Source organism: Mustela lutreola, chromosome 11 (assembly GCF_030435805.1).
Source record: "Mustela lutreola isolate mMusLut2 chromosome 11, mMusLut2.pri, whole genome shotgun sequence".
Lineage (NCBI taxonomy): Eukaryota > Metazoa > Chordata > Mammalia > Carnivora > Mustelidae > Mustela > Mustela lutreola.
The window spans coordinates 44,452,163-44,458,100 of record NC_081300.1 but is presented as its reverse complement, the minus strand read 5'-3'; the positions used below and the strand labels follow the sequence as shown (position 1 = coordinate 44,458,100).

The 5,938-nt window shown below is 40.0% G+C and overlaps 1 pseudogene; it reads right to left on the bottom strand.

The window, feature by feature from the left end:
- Positions 1 to 386: 386 nt before the first annotated feature.
- Positions 387 to 612, bottom strand: LOC131811853 (small nuclear ribonucleoprotein G-like; annotated as a pseudogene).
- Positions 613 to 5,938: the final 5,326 nt, after the last annotated feature.

Genomic DNA, 5,938 nt, shown 5'->3' with positions numbered 1-5,938 from the left:
TTCTGCAGCTGAGAGCAAGCCTGGAATAGCCCGAGTGAGATCTGGGTTTGGATCTTGACTTCTGTTTCTCACTAGCTATTGGATTTTGGGGAAAAGGACTTAATATTATCAACATTAGTTCATATATATATATATATATATATATACTGGAAATAATTTCTTTTATTATTTATATCCAGAGTGATTGAAATTAGTACTAAGAAAACTTAACTCTGGCATTTACTTTCTTTTATTTATTTATTTTTTTGACTATTATAAAAATTTATTTAACAAAAAAATTCAGTATGAAAAGGCACATGACCTGATTTTTATATTGTAGTAAAACAGGTCCTACGGAGAGGGGACATGTGGAAGCAGTTGATTCTTCTGATGAACACAACCATTGTTTATACTCGTTCTAAGGCTTCTAACATGATGATACCATCTCCTACCACCATTCCAGTATTGTTCTGTTGCCCACGAGTTGCCATCTCCACACATTCATCTATCACAAGATTCATAAATAGATCGAACCCCGGCAATATTCCTTGAACATGTCTGCCACCATTTAATTGCAATGATGATTTCTTGTCCATATATTTTTTTCAACTTGGGAGAGTGAGCTTTGCTCATGGTGTCTACGTGGCTAGCATTTACTTTTCTTAATGAATGCTAACTGTTGGTATCTCAAGGGAGTTGGGGTTGGTTGTTCTGGGAGGGCACTGAAAAACAAGGGTCATGTTCCCTCACCTTTTGCACATTAGAGATTGTGGAACTGACATTCTACCAGATCGACAGAGGACTTAGGGAGATCTTAGGCTATAGGGTGGTCAAGGGATTTCTCAGTGTTAAAGACCAGAAGGAAACAGTATTTTAAAGATTTTATTTACTCATTTAACAGAGAGGGAGAGTACAAGCAGGGAACGCAGCAGGCAGAGTGGGAGGGAGAAGCAGGCTCCCCGCTGAGGCAGGAGCCAGATGTGGGACCCAATCCCAGGACCCCAGAATCACGACCTGAGCTGAAGGCTCCGGCTTAACGAACAGAGCCACCCAAGCCTTCCGAAGCTTCTGACTCAGTTCAGATCTTGATCTCAGGGTCATGAGTTCAAGCCTCGTGTTGGGCTCCATGCTGGGCATGGAGCCTACTTTAAACAAACAAACAAACAAAAAAGGCAAAAAAAGAAAAAAAAAAAAGAAAAAAAAAGAAAAAAAAAGAAAAAAAAAAGAAAGGGAAGAGAATTATGTATCTTAGTTTGCAAAAAGAAAAAAAAAGAAAGAAAAAGTGACAAGCGTTCTTCACCCTTGAGCTACAAGACATGTTAGATCTGACTCTCCAGTATTTTCTACTGAAGGCCCTAAATCATCTATGAAGCTAGACCTATGAGTACCATTCAGGCCCCTTATGTCCGTCATCCAGATTCAACCTCTGCTTCTTCCACCCCTGCAGTATATTTAAGAAAATCTCAGACATCACAGAATTTCATTTGAAAATATTTTTGGTGTGCTTTTCTAAAAGATGGACTACTTTAAAAACACAATCATAATGTTATTATCATGCTCAAGAAATTTAGCCTTGATTCATTAATACTATCAAATATCCAGTCAGTGTTTATATTTCTAATTGTCTCGTAGGGTTCTTTTTTTTTTTTAAATCTGTTTGTTTGTTTTTCTGTAGTCCTTTTGGGTATACTGAGTTTATATGACTACTTCTTTTTTTTTTTTTTAAGATTTTATTTATTTACTTGACAGACAGAGATCACAAGTAGTCAGAGAGACAGGCAGAGAGAGAGAGGCAGGCTCCCTGCTGAGCAGAGAGCCCGATGCGGGACTCGATCCCAGGACCCTGAGATCATGACCTGAGCCAAAGGCAGAAGCTTACCTCACTGAGCCACCCAGGCTCCCCATATATGACTACTTCTGATTCAGATTTAGACCTGCAGAGTTTCTACTCATTCTCTTTGATCCATTTCCTTCTGTCATTATTCTTTATGATAGAAGTCTTTTTTTTTGTAAGACAGAAGTGTTAAAATGGAATATGAGGAAGAATAGCCTACTCCCAATGCCATCTTTTGGGTGATGCGAACGTCCCAATGCTGGGGGTTCACAGAACTAAAGTCTTGATTGATAATTGAGACTGAGATTTCATGGTTCATGGGATAAAACTATGTGAAAGGGACATACACCATTGGGACAAGGAAACAAGATATATTTTAAGAGCTCTGGAAAGTTGCGTTGTAACTGATTTATAGTTTTACACAAGTGTGTAATTTCAGATAATGGGAAATCAATGTATTAATAAAATTAAAAGGCACCTCTGTACTCATGTGACTCAACCCTTTTTCAATTGGTTAATGTGGTTTTGAGTTTTGATGCTATTTAGTTTTAGTATTTAGTTGTTTGTATGGACAATCGCAAGAAGAGTAAAAAAAGTCCAAGTGACTTTTTAGCCAGGTTGAAATCAATAAATAAAGGGTATTTATAAAGGAAAAAAAATGGATTTTTGGAAATAATCTGCTTCTGATCTTAATTGACTCCATTGCAAAGATTATTCAAAAAATATCAGACTATCCCATCAGTTTTTATCAGACTTCAGGAGCGCACGGTGGTTCATTTAGTCTTCTGTCAGTAGTGTGACTTGAATAAACAATGACACAGAAATTTAGAAATTTGAAGAGTATTTATGGTAAGAAAGATAAAAGGACATTGTGTGTCTATCTGGTTCCTACTCTTCACATCTCCTCACTCTTGACTATTAAGACCCTAAATTGAAGACCTAGCCTCAACCTGGTCTTTAGTAGACATGTAGAACTCGTACCTGTCCTATAGAAGTTAGTACTCAGTAGTACTCATATATACTTAACCTGGAGATGGTCAAGAAATTTCAGCCCAACGCTCTTAGATCCAGTATGAGAGACCCTGGTATAGCACCTCTTGCCAGGTATGTGCTCAAAGTCCACTGACCATGAACTTGCAAATACTCTTAGTGCCAGGTTGTGTAAGGGACATGGTGGTGCAGGACAAAGAGAGAGGTTTGCTGCCATTTTGGAGCCTATGGTTTTGCTCCTGATTCTTAATGTTTATAATCTGCTGAAAAATCTTTGTCTGTACTGCTACTGTCTTGCTTTGTTTTTCTAGTTCCTTTTTCAGGGATAGGGGGTTTTACTCTGGAACCCCAACCTCATGTCTGGGTCCCTAGGACTCTCCCAAGATTTCTCCCTTGACCTTTCATAAGAGCATCTTCTCCTGAGGCTTGCTTTTGCCCTGCTCTGGGAATTCTGGGTTTTTTGAGTGTTGGCAGGCGTCTACAGACCTCCTGCCCCTGCATGCCCCTTCTGGCTTATGTGACTGCTCTGACCCTCCCTCCCCCAGCTCTGGTCAGGTATGATACGGCCAGCAAGGCCTGAGCTATGTCAGTGATGTAAGAGAGGCAAAATAGTATGGAGATCTTTCCAAGAACCTGACATCTTTGAACTCCATTCTCTAGTTTTCTGATAGAGAGTCTACCAAGACATATCTGCATAATGGTATTAAAATTCTAATATAGGGGGGCACCTGGGTGGCTCAGTTGGTTAAAGCCTCTGCCTTTGACTCAGGTTATGATTTCAGGGTTCTGGGATCAGGCCCCACTTCAGGCTTTTTGCTCAGCAGGGAGCCTGCTTCACCCTCTTTCTCTCTGCCTGCCTCTCTGCCTACTTGTGATCTCTGTCTGTCAAATAAATAAATAAAATCTTAAAAAAAATTCTAATACAGAATTTGTGGATACTGCCTGGCTCTACCCCTCAGTCTGCATGCTGGCAGTGAGATCTTTGGCAAATTCCTCAACCTTTCTATACCTGCGGGTCCTCATCTGTAAAGTGAAGCTGATAATAGTTTCCATCTCCCAGGATAGCAGTGAGGATTAATCTGCATAAAATGCTTTAGAAAAGTGTCTGGCACATGGCAAATTGTAGCTCAACAATGTTAGCTATTATTGTTGTCATCATTCTTATTAGTTGAATTATTAGATGGATTTGTTTCCTTTAGCTATTTGGCATTCATTCAGAGCAGCTGACTGTCTCTAGAATCCAAGTTTTTGGAAAAGAACACGAAAGATTAGCAACATTGATATGGAAGTAAGAAGAGAACTGACAGCTGAGCAATGGATTTGGCAACACAGGGGCCATTTGTGACCTTCACGAGAGGTTGTGAGCCTGATTAGAATGAGACCCAAGAAAGAAGGAGCCAGAGCTTGCAGACTTCTATGCAGAGTCAGAGAATAGTTCTCCCAGCTGAGCTTCATGTAAGCCTGTGGGAGCTGGGTGGGGGAGTAGGTTTAGGCCATGTGGCTGGACAGATGAAGTATCCCCGTGCCATCTTCCTATAATTCCTTCCCTTTTCTGGTAGCTTCTCTGCTTCTAGGTGCCCATTCAGAAAACATCTTGTAGGTTTCCTCTTTTCCACTCAAGTCCATTTGTGCAGATAGTTGCCTGCAGGTCAATTTGCCAGTTCTATCCAGACAAGTGCCACCTTTACTGAAATCAGAAATTCCCATTAGTATTGTTGACTCATGACCTTTTGAACGGAAGTCTCCCAGGAGGTGAAAAATAATCAGTTAGCATAGACAGCGATTTTGTGCCTGCATAGGATTCAATCCTACCTTCACAACTCTGTCTAGAAGAAGCTAGACCTTTGTTTGGGTTTTCTTCCCGTCAAGAAAGGAGATACATGTTCTTTCTAATAGAGGGTGATTTAATATAAGAGATTGTTCACACATGTGTTTCTGGGTTGAAAGAGCAAGAAGGAGACATTCAGCTAACCAGAAATCAGGAATTGCTAAAAGCAGCTACCATGTCCAAAGCTGGGGGACAAAAGGGAACAAGTGAGGTTACCAAGAACCTAGGAGCTCATAGAACAGCCCAAATGATACTCAAGAGACATTAAAATATAAGCTTCTGCTAGAACTTAAGCTTCCTGAAGATGGAAATTTTTATTTTCTGATGAATCCCAAGTGCCTGCCACATAATAGGTCCTCAATATTTATTAGATGAATAAATCAATGAAGGTAAAGGAAAGATTTGCTTGGCCTTTCTGGGGGGGAAAAAAAAGTCTTCTCATTCTTCTGAGAGAGGTATTAGAAAAGACTGTCTTTCTTCTGGCTACTGTGTCATGTCACTGTGAAGCCTGGAACTGGCACCATTTTGCCACCATGAGAAAGCTGTGGGTTGAAGTTGCCTGCCCTGTGGAGGCTGAGTGGATGGATAGGAAAGACTGGATTCTTGCTAAATGATATTTTTGAGTTGCTTAATGAAACAGACTCCCTTACCTATCTTTCCACTGAAATTACAAATATAAGAGTCAATAAACTTTCTTGGTTATTTAAAGCAATAGCCTGATACAATGGCCCAGATTCGATTCCTTTGATAGCTGGTTTGGTTTCCAGTCAAGTTTGAGGATAAGTAGTTAGTTTGGGAATGAATCTAATCATGATTTAACCTTGGCTGATCCATTTTTTTAAGTTTTTATTTAAATTCCAGTTTGTGAAATAAGCCCAGCAGAGAGAGTCAATTATCATATGGTTTCACTTACTTGTGGAGCATAAGGAATAACACAGAGACACTGGGAGATGGAGAGGAGAAGGGAGTTGAGGGTAACTGGAGGGGAAGACCAACCATGAGAGACTGTGGACTCTGAGAAACAAACTGAGGGTTTTGGAGGGGAGGGCACGTTTACCTCCCCTACCACCAGGTATTATGGAGGGCACGTTTTGCATGGGGCCCTGGGTGTGGCACATAAACAATGCATGCTGGAATGCTGAAAAGAAATTAAATTAAATTAAATTAAATTAATTGAGAAAAAAAATTCCAGTTAGTTAACATAGAGTGTAATATTGCTTTCAAGTGTACAATACAGTGATTCAACACTTCCATTCATTATCCACTACTCATCACAAGTGCATTTCTTAATCCCCATCACCTACTTA